This window comes from Tupaia chinensis, unplaced genomic scaffold (genome assembly GCF_000334495.1).
Source record: "Tupaia chinensis unplaced genomic scaffold, TupChi_1.0 Scaffold000274_1, whole genome shotgun sequence".
NCBI lineage: Eukaryota > Metazoa > Chordata > Mammalia > Scandentia > Tupaiidae > Tupaia > Tupaia belangeri.
Window position 1 is genome coordinate 1,670,730 of NW_006159756.1, and position 12,617 is coordinate 1,683,346.

The following is a 12,617-nucleotide window of genomic DNA, read 5'->3' on the forward strand; positions in this document are numbered from 1 at the left end:
CGGTTGTAGCCATGACCGGGGCTGGCTCTCTGTACACACAGTGCACGTGTACCCATGACCCGGGCTGGCTCTCTGCACCTGTGACCCGGGCTGGCTGAAGCTGGTGTGGGTCATGGCACGAGGGCTCCAATGAGGGGCCTGTCTCTCTGTCTCCCTCATTCATGGGAAACTTCAATGAATAAACTTTAAAACGCAGATACTGGTATCTTCCATACCTGTTGGTGAAGAGCTGCTCCTGAGCCTCGGAGCAGCCCCTGCCCAGTCTCAGATGCCCTCACCCTCCCACCTTTTGATGAGCACCCATGGCTGCTAAAATGTTGTGTCGTTTGGAGTTTTCCACTGACCTGTTGTCGTTTTGCATACAGTAAATGTATGGAATCGAAGACAAACTGCCGCCATTAGGGTACTGGCCATGAGTCCTGGCTGTCTTCTGGAAGGCTTTGTCCTTGCTTAGAGCAGGGTTTTGCAGAGCGCCCTTTGAAGTCCATTGCTGATTATGAAATCAATTTGGTAGGCAATAGCATTAAAATCAAAACAAACCTGGGGCCGGCAGGAGGCGTGGTGGTTAAGGCGCTGGACTCCTATATGGCTGACTGAGGTTTGAGTCAGGGACCTAGCGGCTTGCATTTTTCACTTTCCCTTTCTCTCTCTGGTCAAATAAAAAAAATAAGAAGAAGTAAATAAATAAATACTTCTAATCAAAGCCCTGCAAAGCCGAGTATGATTTTGTGAGGTGGTTTGGTAAGTACACACGTGGTTCCTGGTGTGTAAGTAGATGCTATCTCTAGGGCCAGTGGCTCTGCATTGGCAGGGGAAGCTGTGCTCCGGGGCAGCCAGGACCCTGGGGTCACATACTGAGGAGGTTCCCTGGCCCTAACCCCCGGAGTAAAGAAAAGGAAGGGCCCATGAGGAGTGGGCTGGGCCCTCCTAATCCATGGCATTGAAGCCTGTCCTGGCGCACACGCGCATCTTTCTCTTTCTCCTTCCTTCTATCCAAGGCACTAAAGGAACCAAGCGAACCACCCGTGGCTTGTTGACAGGCTGTTTCTCACCAGCACATCAGGTAACAGAGACGAAGCTTTCCCAGAACCCTCTGCTTGCAGAGGCAGAGCTGCACGCACTGGATTGCACACTGGAGCGTCCTTGAGGGGAAGACTGAAGGGTTCTGTGACAGCCGTTTGATACTTGCTCTTGACTGACTCAGAGTTCTGTTGATAATGAACCAAAAGAGGGCACTAGACAGAAAGCCAGGCATAGCAACAGTACTAATAAGGCCAAGGTGCCAGCAGGAGGCATGGCGAAGGTGCCAGACTCCCACATGGCCAACTGTGGTTTGAGTCCCAGACCAGGTGGCTTGAAAATCACAGTGGGCATGTGTGTGTGTGTGCCCCAAATTCCAGGAGCGTGGAAAAGAAGGAATTGCAGCATGGCCTTCCCCCCCAGGGAGTGATTTCTCACTTGTCCTTCTTCCATCTCTCTGTAGTTAGTGACCTAGGGCAAAATCCTTAAGGAAGAAAATGCCACTTGAGAAGTTTATGATTCAAATGAAAATTCAACCATCACAGAGGTCTGTAGTGACATGCTTTATCTCCTAGATTGGATGAGGCTTGGACATCTTGGGGCCTTGAGGACGAGGGAGACTGGTCCTCCGAGGCTAGCTGACTCCTGCAGACAGCACACAGCTTGCCATGAGTCGGTCTTTGCTAAGCACACTGACCAGTCCTGAGTCCGCACCCCCCCCCCAGGGCCCTATTGTCAGTGTCCTGCAGTCTGGGGTGTTACCTTCCTGCCCTAAATCACCCTGGACCAGGTCCTGGACAACTACGGACCACCTGTACTGGTGACTTTGAAAAGTTCATAGAAAATGGAATTAAAGTATGAGTTTATTTTGGTGCAAAAAAAATGTGAAACCCATGCAATAGCTTTTTCATATTCCTGTTTTCCATGACCTATTTGAAGACTCTTCATATAGCCCAGAGCTGGCCGAAGTGATCTAAACAGTCCTAGGCCCACGAGGAGCTGACTTTCCCTTCCCCACTGCCCCCAATAACCACACTGAAGGTGTCTCCCATCGCCCCCAACACCTGTCGGCCCCACAGATGCAGCTGTCCTCTACGGCACCCTGAGTGGGGTGGCACTCACCTCTCGGGAACTGCAGTCACAAAGTCGCTTTTCAATGGCGATTGTCTCCCAGAGTGCTTGGCCTTCCATTCCTAACTGAAACAAATCCTGGGAAAATTCTAAAATGAGAATCAATCGTCCCTTTGTAGGTCTTTAAGATTCCTAGCTTATTCTGAATTGTTATTATATTTTTCTATGTGACCCATGTGCTCACCAGAGAGAGACCAGAGGGAGGGAAAGTGAAACATGTTTGGTGAGACACCAGAGATGCCCACTCCACAATCCCTTCTCCTCCAATCTCCTCTGAGGACACACACAGAGACACACCCGGTGGATTTGCCAGGCCACCTGGTCTGGGACTCGAACTGCACACTTAGCTATGTGGGATCCAGCCGCCTTAACCACCATGCCACCTGGTTGGCCCACTCAGAATTATTTTTCAAGTTCTTCTCCATGAATGAGTGAGAAAGAGCATGAGGGAGACAGAGAGACAGAGACAGAAAGACAGGAAAGACAGCTCCTCCAACAAGGTCTTCAGGCCATAGCCACCCCCAGCCTCACCAGCCCCGAATCATGGGACGAGCATGCTAGGCCCCCGGAGTTCTCGTCTGGGTTAGCCTCGCAGAGCACCCCCTTTCACTGCAGTGCCGCGTCCGGCCACTCAGAAATAAAAGCAGTGGGTTCAAGCCACTGGGATTCCCTTCTCACTTGGCTGCTCAGAAATATCAGCAGTGGGCTCAAGCCACTGGGATTCCCTTCTCACTTGGCTAGCAGGTTTACCAGCAGAGAACTTGTTCTCTGAGCAGAGGAGCCTCCTGGAGAGTGAACGGCATTTGGAATCATCAGAATGAAGTCCGAGGTTGGCAGTTCGAACCATCATGATTCCTCCGGGAGTTCACTGGAGACGTCTGAATGAAGACGCTTCTCATGCTACGTGTTTCTAAGAGCATTTCTCAGCCCACCAAATGCTAGGTGGGAAAGAGCCCTCCGCTGTCTGTCCATGACGGAGCCATGCCCCTCGGAACCGGCTCCTGAAGGTCTTTACCGAAGGCGTTATGCCACCAACCCGCCAACGCCCCTGCTGATCACAACCCAAACACCCTGGACACTGCGCTGTGAAGAGCAGCCATGCTCTCTGCTTCACGGAAACGCTTCTTCGTCTTCCTTGCAGAAGGACGGTGTCAAAGCTTTCAGGCCAGTTCACACCAGGGAGAGTCTGTGCTGGAAGTTCTCATGCTGTTAGAACAATCTGACAACAGGAAATCGTCCACCGATTTCTCAAGCTCCCGGGCGCTTCCAAGGGGAGTCCAAGATCTTTCTTTGGTATTCGAGCACCACGCCAACCCTCACAAAAGATGAATGTCCTAAGAGAACAGAGAAATGCCTCAACATCCAACCCAACGAGGTGGTCTCAATGCGCTCCTGCCTGTCCGCGCTGTGGTGCTGGTGGTCGTGGTAGGGGACACTTGGTGGAGGCTCTGGTGCTTTGGTGTGAGGCACTTCTGTACTCAAAGCTTGCTGTCAACCACCGGGGCCGGATCCTCCTGGGCAGGGGCAGGACTAGAGAAGACGCAGAACAAGACCCTGCGTTCTCCTGTGCCTTGAAACAGTTTCCACAGACCCCGAGTCCCTGGATTTGAAGAATGAAAGAAGCAGCCACACTTCAGAGGCGTTTTGATGAGATGTAGGTTGGGACAGTTGTGGAGGAAGGAGGCACTTGGAGAATCGTGTCCCGGAAATGCACACCCTCCCTCCCGGCCTCCCTCATATCAGGACTGAGTCCTCCGCCCACTGCAGCGCTCACAGCACAGCAGTCCCACAGCGCTGAGCTCTCCACGTGGGGTAGCCCCAGCCCAGCTGGTAACCGTGTGCATGTGATCAAGCCTGGGCGGGGAGCCCACGACACGGGGACGGCCCTCATTTGAAGTAAGGACAGCGAGAGGGAGAGGGTGGAGTCGAGCCTGGCCTGTCCCACACTGAAGCCCTGGCTTGGAGCCCAACCCACATGGCCTTGGTGGTGCCTGGACCTGGTCCAAATTCACCAACGCTTATTCCAGAGGGGGAGCAGGAGGGCCGGCCTCCCTGGGGAGCCAGCTTCAGACGTTCTCCTTCCCCAGGGTCACGACGGCGGCCACTTCATGCGTCTGTGGAAGAGAGGCTTGTGGCTTGGAGTCTCTAGTGCGAGCTGTCTTCCCAGTCAAGCAGCTGTTGACTTCTGGGCCTGAGTGAATTCATGTGAAGAGCATAAAGTGTTGTTTGTCACCAAAACCCTGGCAGAGCAGATGCGCTGGGCTTCGGCGGGGCACCCTCAGAGGAGCCTGCACGTCGGTGTGGAAGGTGAGAGGCTCCCTCAGCATCTGCCTTGGACCCTCTTAGGAGACGCATGCTCCCCCTCCCTGCACAGTGGCATGCCGCCTGGGGGTCGCTGCCGTTCCCAGACAGGGCCTGGATGCCAGGATGTGTCAGGGGACAGGGGCCACAGGGCAGGTGGCTAGGGTTGCAGCCAGAGTGACCACGGTGGGCGAGGGGTGCCAGGGGAGGCCACGGGTGGTGGTGTGGCACCGGCCGGGGTCTGAGTGATATGCTCGAGACGTGGTTTCCTCACCTCTGCAGCAGGGAAAGTGACCTCAGTGTTGAAGTGTTATTGTGAAAAGTAAGCGAGATCAAATCGGCTAAGCCCTTAGTGTGCCAGTGAGTCCGTCCGTCTTGCCCTCCCGTCCCCTCCTCCTTCCTTCCTTTCTTCCCTCTTCCATGCTCCTTTCCGTTTTCCTTGCCCACCCCACCTCCAAGGCTCTGGACAACTGGGTGCTGTGTGATGGGTGGAAGGCTGAGCCCTGGGGTGCTCTAATGCCACGGAGGCCCTGACAGCAGCTCCTTCCTCACCCAGCTAGGACCTGGGCTCCCACCTTGTCACCTTTCATTCCATGACACATGGGAGGGACAGGGACAGAAGGGCTGAGCGGACGAGGGCTACCTGATGGTCTTCTCCTTCCTCCTCCTGGTAAAACAGGATTCTTGAAACTGGGAAGTATCCCCCCAGAAAAAAGATGACAGTTAAAAATGACTTCTGCTGCAAAGTAATAAAGGGAAAATAGCCCTCAACAGCAGGAAATGACGCTACTTTCCCGTCGCACTAGAAGCCAGAGGTCCTTACTGCAGCTGGCTCACTCATTCCGAGCATTAATTTTCTATTATGAATAAAATTAATGAGTTTAGCCAATTTCTGGTGCTCATAAAGTTGTGCTTTTCATTACCAAGGTTAACAGCCTGCTGGTGATGTGGCCTCCTGGCAGAGCGCCGGCAGGGAGCTGGCCTAGACGGATGTGGCTTACTGGGGCATGGTGCGGGGGACACTCAGGGCTGACCTGCACCCATGCCTGGTCCTAGGACCCCCAAACACCTGCTGCTTCTTTCTGCCCTTCCATAAAGCTCCCCTCTTATCTGACCTCAGGCTTGCCCTGAGTGGTATGACCACCCTTGGGATCATGTGTTCCCAACCCCTGTGTACAGCGTTTGTGACCGATCTGAGTCTGATGAAGGGGACGACGCAGTGTGATGGGCTGTGACGCTGAAGGAAAGGGACCTTCGCCAAATGCCAAGCAGATGCCAGCACCATGCTCTTATGCCTCCCGGTCTCCAGAACCACCCGCCGACAAATGGTTATTTATAAATCGCGTCTTCAGGGACTGTGATAGCCGTGTAAAGCAGACTAAGACAACCGAAACAAGAAACCAGTCTTCCACTCAGGGGGGAGACAAACCCAAGGATCACTGCTTAGTGATGATGGCCAAGTCCTGCCGGCGAGAATGGAAAAGACCTGCTGTCTTGGCTGGTCCACGTGGCCACACCGCTTCTATCTTGGGAAGCAGTTCCTTGAACCATGTCCTCATGGCTTCCGGTTCCGCCTTGGGAAGGGTTCTCCTTGTCAATCGTCCTGCATTGCCCCCTCTGACGTGGGCGCTGGAGGCTGGACCCTTCTGGAGGTGCACGGTTCTGACCCTGCATGTGTGGTGTGGGGCCTGGGCATGGAGAACATGTTAGGGCTTTTGTGGTCTCAGGTTGGGGCAGACTGGGCTTGAGGTTTCTTCAGAAATACTGCTCTAGCAAAACCCAAAGTGGCTTCTGGTTTACTTGTTGTGATCGTTTTAATGTGCTGTTCTAGTGCGTTCTGTTGCTCGTAACAGGAAAAGGAATAGAAACGTATTCAGCTCATGGTTCAGAGGTTGAGTGCAGGGGCTCACCTGGCGAGGCTGCATCACGATGTGTCGGGCGATGGGCACACACACCCGTGTCTGTGTCTGTGCTGGTGTGTCACACGTCAGAGGGCGGGCACATGCACCCGTGTCTGTGTCTGTGCTGGTGTGTCACACGTCAGAGGGCAGGCACACGCACCCATGTCTGTGTCTGTGCGTCACACGTCAGAGGGCAGGCACACGCACCCGTGTCTGTATCTGTGTGTCACACGTCAGAGGGTGGTGCTGGTGTGTCACACGTCAGAGGGCGGGCACACGCACCCGTGTCTGTGTCTGTGCTGGTTCATCACACGTCAGAGGGTGGGCACACGCACCCGTGTCTGTGCGTCACACGTCAGAGGGAGGGCACACACACCCGTGTCTGTATCTGTGTGTCACACGTCAGAGGGCGGGCACACGCACCCGTGTCCGTGTCTGTGCCCATTCATCACACGTCAGAGGGCGGGCACACGCGCCCGTGTCCATGTCTGTGCCGGTTCATCACATGTCAGAAGGTGGGCACATGTGCCCGTGTCCGTGTCTGTGCCGGTTCATCACATGTCAGAGGGCGGGCACACGCGCCCGTGTCCATGTCTGTGCCGGTGTTCTTCCCTCTTCCCTCTCTACCAGGAGTCCGTCAGAGGGGCCTGCCTGGTGACCTTACTCCTAATCTCCTCCCTAAGGCCCTACCTTTCAACACCTTAGTTGAGGCAAACTTCTCCCCCTGAACCCCATCACAACGAAATCTCAGGACGTGGATTTGCAGGGCACACTCGAAGTCTGCATGTGCACATAGCTCAGCCGACTCTTCGCGTGCAGCTGTGGTTAAGCTGAATATCCCCCTATTTCAGCCACCGACCTCCGCAGCTCAGTCCATCCCGTTAGCTCTTACGCTACTGTGACTGTGATGACAGCGTCTGTAACCGGATCATTGCGGGCGCCTTGACTCCTGTTCTCTGCGGAGAACTCTTAATAAAAGGTGCTCTCCAGAGCTTCAGGGTCATAGTTTTACCTTCTACTGGACTTCTCACTGCACACACGCCATTTATAACTCTTTCCGTTTGGGGGGTAGCTACCTCTAGCTCTTTTTAGCTTTGTAAAAACTCTCACGCAATTTGTACGGGGCAAAGGTTAAAAATTGCAGTATTTCCCTCCCTCTCTGCCGCATGCCAGCCAGCTCAGATGGAAGCCCGTCCCTCGCCAGGAGGAGGTTGTGGAAAGTGACGACAGTGAGTCAAACGGCACCAAGGTCTGTTTCATTTCCGCCATCCCCAAGGCTGCAGTGTCCGAAGGCACGCAATCTGATTCCCCAAGGGGCAGGCAGGGACATGGCCGATGCTCTGCTACTGCCTGGGGTGGGGGGTGGGCTGCCAGCTTTCCAGCTGCAGGGGCTTTCCCCCACATGTGGCCTGACCCTCTCCATGGACTCGCGCCCCTCACACGCCGCAGCCTACAGCTGACGACAGCTTCGGTATCAGTTGGCGACTGCATCGGACTGCCACTAGATCTGCTCGGGGGCCGGGACTCGGAAGGGCTGAACCGATGTGGTGCCTACACTCGGCCAGCGGTTAAGTAAGAGAGCCAGTGCTTGAACCCAGCCGTCCATGCCCACAGCCCGCGTGTGCGGTGGTGCACGCCACACACCGCCTCAGCCAACACACTCTGCCAAGGCTCTCCATCTGCAGGAGAGGCGTGAGCACGCGCCAGCCTCGTGGGGCTGTTCCGAGGATGAAATGAGAGATGGTATAAAGTGGTTTATGAATATTTGACGTTATTATTAATGTGTTTTCCCATCTGGGAAACTGATTTGCAGTTTAAGAAGAACTTTCACTGTCTGGGCCCAAAGGAGTGGTGTTTAATGGGAAAATCGTCGGGCCTCGGGCTGGCTGGGGTTAGAAACGCTAACCGGATGCAGGCTGGTGCAACAGCTTCCAGCCCCTTCCTGGCTGTGCTTTATGAGGTCCTCCTCCTCCTGTTTGTCCCCGCGCCCAGGTCCACCTGTCATCTCTGTCCTTTCTCCTGCTGTGGTGGACAGGCAGCCATTTCACTGCTGCTGGGTGATCCCATTGGAGCCCTATTTTGAGATGAGCTGGAGGGTTAGGAAGGAACACAGTCCCAGAGTCTAGACACCAGGAGCAGGAGGCCTCCTCTTGGAGTTGGCGCAGAGAAGCTGACACCCCCGGGAGAGGCACCGTGGCTGGCCCAGGGATGGCTGCAATGCCCCTCCTCCCAGCCTGCCTCGTCACCCCCAGGCACAGGCAGGCGGAGCTACCCAGGACTGCCATGCTCTCTGGCAGGGCTCCGGCTAACTTGGCAGTGCAGGGAGGAGCCCAGACACGGCATATGGTGGCGTTTTGAGGATGTCATTAGCAGGCCTTGATTTGATGTGGGAAAGAGGAAGCAGGGAGTCCCGTGGATTGTGGGAGGGGCTACTGAGGAGCTCAGTGGGAACATGCTCTGACCATCCTGGGGCCATCTGTGTGGTGGGGGGCCCTGTCCTCATGAGCAGTGGGGTAGGAGAGCTCATTAGAGCAGGACCTGGGAAAACGCTTCCTGGGCACGGGGAATTAAAATAACTGATGCACCATTTAGGAGGGATAGCGTGGCATTTTCTACAGAGACCTTTCCTTTCTCCAAATTGTTATAAAGTAAGATGCTGGAAGTACAAGGAGGGAAATACAAGTCCACCAGCCCCGCCACTGAGAGCTGATCTCTGTCACCGGGCGCTGTGTCCTCCTGACCTCGCCCCTGGGATGCATTTCCTAGGGACGGCAGGAGGCGTGGCAGGATGGAAGTGTGCGCTTTGGGTCCCACACCTGCTTCCTTCTGCCTCCGCCTTTGGCAGGGGTCTGCTCTGGCGTCTGTCTTCTATTTCCGTAATCAGAACAGTCGTAGGGAGAGGTTGGGGAGTTAGACTACCCTGGAAAGCCGGAGTTCTACCTGTTTGGACAAGGCTCATTGAAGCCACGTCCCACCTAACTGCGAGGCATGCTGAGGATTCTAGATGCAGACACGTCCCAGCAAGAGTCTGGTCTGCGGACCTAGACCTTCCACGGAAGACCTCCAATGGCAGCGCCGAGCTGGCTCACCCATCCGAGCCCATAAATGTTTATGGAGCAGAAACTGCCTGGGAACAGGCCATCAGAGTGCAGGCAACCCTGGGCAAGGCTTTGCGGGAGCTGGCCTGGGCTAGCTGGAGTTCACGGTGCCTGCTTGCCCCTCACCCAGTATATAGCTACCTATGACCACTGGCATCAGCGGGGCCAAAATCTGGGGACATTGGGCTGGAAGGTATCCAGAACTCTGATCCCCTCCCTCCCGGCATTCAGTGCCTAAGTGCATCCCAAAGTCCAGGCCTTGAGCACCCCATCAATCATCGATTCATCTTCCTTCTGTTGCCAAAGCAATTTAGTTAAAATGCAGATCTGAGTGTGGTCGCTGCTCTGCTTAAGAGCCTTGGAGCTCCCTACTGCCTGCACACAAAATTCCCGCTTCTGAAAAGGGGCTTGCGTGGCGTGTGGTCTGGCTCTGTGGCCTCCTACAGCTCACAGCCTCCTTGGCCCCTTCTGCCAGGAAAGGAGAGCTGCCTGGTGATCTCCATGAACCAGCTGCATCCCATCTGCCTACCTTCCATCCGTTTGGGATGCTCTCCGACCCTCCCCTCTGGTTAACTCCTAGCCATCTCTGCAGACTTGGCTGGGGTTCCCCTCCTCCAGGAAGTCTTCCTACTTCACCCCAGCTACCAGACACCTAAGCATCGCTCTGCTGAGTGCCAGCGGCTGCCCGAGGCCTGGCCTGTGGTTGGGTGTGTCTCTGGCTTCTCAGGGTACACTGTATTTCACAGAAGTGGCTGCATTATGGGCTGTATTTCTCTGCCTTTTGTCTTGGAGGTGGAACCAGGTGCTGAAGGAGGTGAGTAGAGCGTGAGCTGATTCGCCCCCGGGGGGTGCGGGCCTGGGATTGCTTCTGTGCCACTTGCCATCCAGCTGCTTCTTCCAGGTCAGTGGTCTGGAGCCTGGAAGCCCCAGGCCGTGCAGAGCAGGGTGGGTGCATTGCCCAGAGCTCTCCCCCAGCCCACAGGCTCCACTCCGGCTTTGGCTGTGTGTCCAGCTGGGCACGTGACCTCAGGAAAGTCACTTCGCTTCTCCATGGCTTGGTTTCCCTCAGATTGTCTGAACTGAGCAGGGAGGCCCTTGTGCTCCTCGGACATCTGCCGGCCCTGAGGTTCGGCGAATCTGAGCTCTGTGCTCTGAGGATTGGCTGGGAGGCAAACGCTCGGGGAAGGAGGGACGAGAGGGCAGCGAGGGCGGCTCCTCCACTGCTCCCACCCAGAGGTGGCCAGGGCCTCCGAGTCATGGACGGGCATCCCACCAGAGCCCATCAGAGCAGCTGCAAACAGTGACGATTTCATAAGCCATGGCTGGGACCCATCTCTTTTCTTGTCAAAAGCCCTTCTCTCCTTCTCCCCTCCTGGAGGACTGAATGTGGGAAGCGAGGCCCCACCTCTTCCCTGCACCACCTCCCTGCTGCCCCTTCCCCAGGCCACAGCGGAGCATGCTGGCCTCCAAGACCCTTCACCTGGGCCTCCAGATTTCCTGGGTCGTTTTTGTTTAAATTTCTTTCCTTCTTCCACGAATGATAGAGAAACAGAGAGACAGAGAGACAGCACCTGTAACAGGGTCCTGCCCTGTAGTCCGTCCCCAGCCTCAGCCAGCCCTGGACGGTAGGTGTGTGAGTGCCCGATGGACTGAGAGGACCCTGGATGTGAAGCAGGAGCTCTCCTGTGTGGTCAGCCTCACGCGGCTTCACGCTTCACCACTGCGCCACCATCCAGCGCCTCTTGGGGGGCCTTTTAGAACAGTGGGGATGCCGGATTCTCTTGCCAACAGTTCCACAAAGCCTGACAGGAACCGTGCTGGGATCCGTGTGCCGGCTGCAAAGGCTGGCTGAAATGTCAAAGTCGTTCATTTTGACTAAAATTATAGCAACTCGGTCTCCTCATCTCATGGCAATCAGCAGCTCTTATGGGCACTTATAATATCCGTTGACTTGTTTAAAAAACGGGAGATGGAGCAATAAATACAGCCCTGCAAACAATCCCTCACGCCGTCAGGCTGAAATAATAAACGAGGTCCTTGGGGGAAGGGTCTGGAAGCTGCAGGCCGCTCCTCCTTGGATAAGCTCTGAGATGCACTTCAAGGGAAGGCTAGGCTCGCCCCAGCTCCCTGACTCCCAACCTCGCGAGTAGTCTTCCCGGACCCCAAGAAATGAGACGTTTGCCTTCTATGGGGCAGTCTGGTCTCTGGAGGGTCTGTCCTTAGGCAGAAGGACATGTCTGTGCCCTGCCAGGCCCAGCCACCTCACGGGTTGATGGAAATGCCCCCATGCCCTAGGGGAGCCTGCTCTGAAGAGACCTCATTCCGCAAGGCCGCCCCGTCCTGCGAACGTCCGGAGTGCTCCCTGTACAGCTTGAAGAGTGTGGTTTCAGCGAGTTGGGCGAAGGGCGGGAGGGCAGCCCTGAGCGCCCTGAATACAGAGACTGCTGTCAGTACAGGACTGGGCTAGGCTGGCACGAGGACTCGAGGGCTGAAATGCAGGTGGGGACTTCACAAAGGTCATGAAAAAAATGGAATAATAGGACAAGTTTATTTTGGTGCCCCCCCAAACATTGACGTTCACACATCATTTTTCATAAAATGCATTTTCCATGAATGTCTTGGACGCCACCACGCCTCGTCTCCCTTCGCTGTGCAGCCCGTGTGGTGAGCTCCGTGCCGAGGCAAGGGGAGTGCAGAGACATTCAGGCGTGTACCTGTCCTTGGGGCACTGTGCACAAATAAAGTCACACCTAGCACAGAGCCGGGATGCAGAAGGTATTTTTTGGTGAGTGAAGAAGAAAAGGCTGGCCAGCCTCTGCCTGGTGGATAGGGCGGCTGAATCCCACGTGGCCGACTGTGCAGTTCAAGTCCTGGACGCAGGCTTGAGAAACACACTGGCAGCATGTGTGCACCTCCAGAGTCCTGAAAGGAGGGAGAAATGGAGGAGAAAGGATGGTAGTGTGACCACTGCCCCTGGGGGTGCTTCTTCTTAGTCCCTGTCTCTCTCTGGTGGGCACCCTGCAGCAAAGTAAAAAGAAGGAGGAGGAAGAAGAGGAGAAGAAAAAGACAAGGGCAGCCAGGTGCATTCTCCGCAGAATAGACATTCAATCACAGAGTTCGGGAAGGTGCTGGCATTGCTGATTTGTGCACCTGAGAAGAGGCAGGA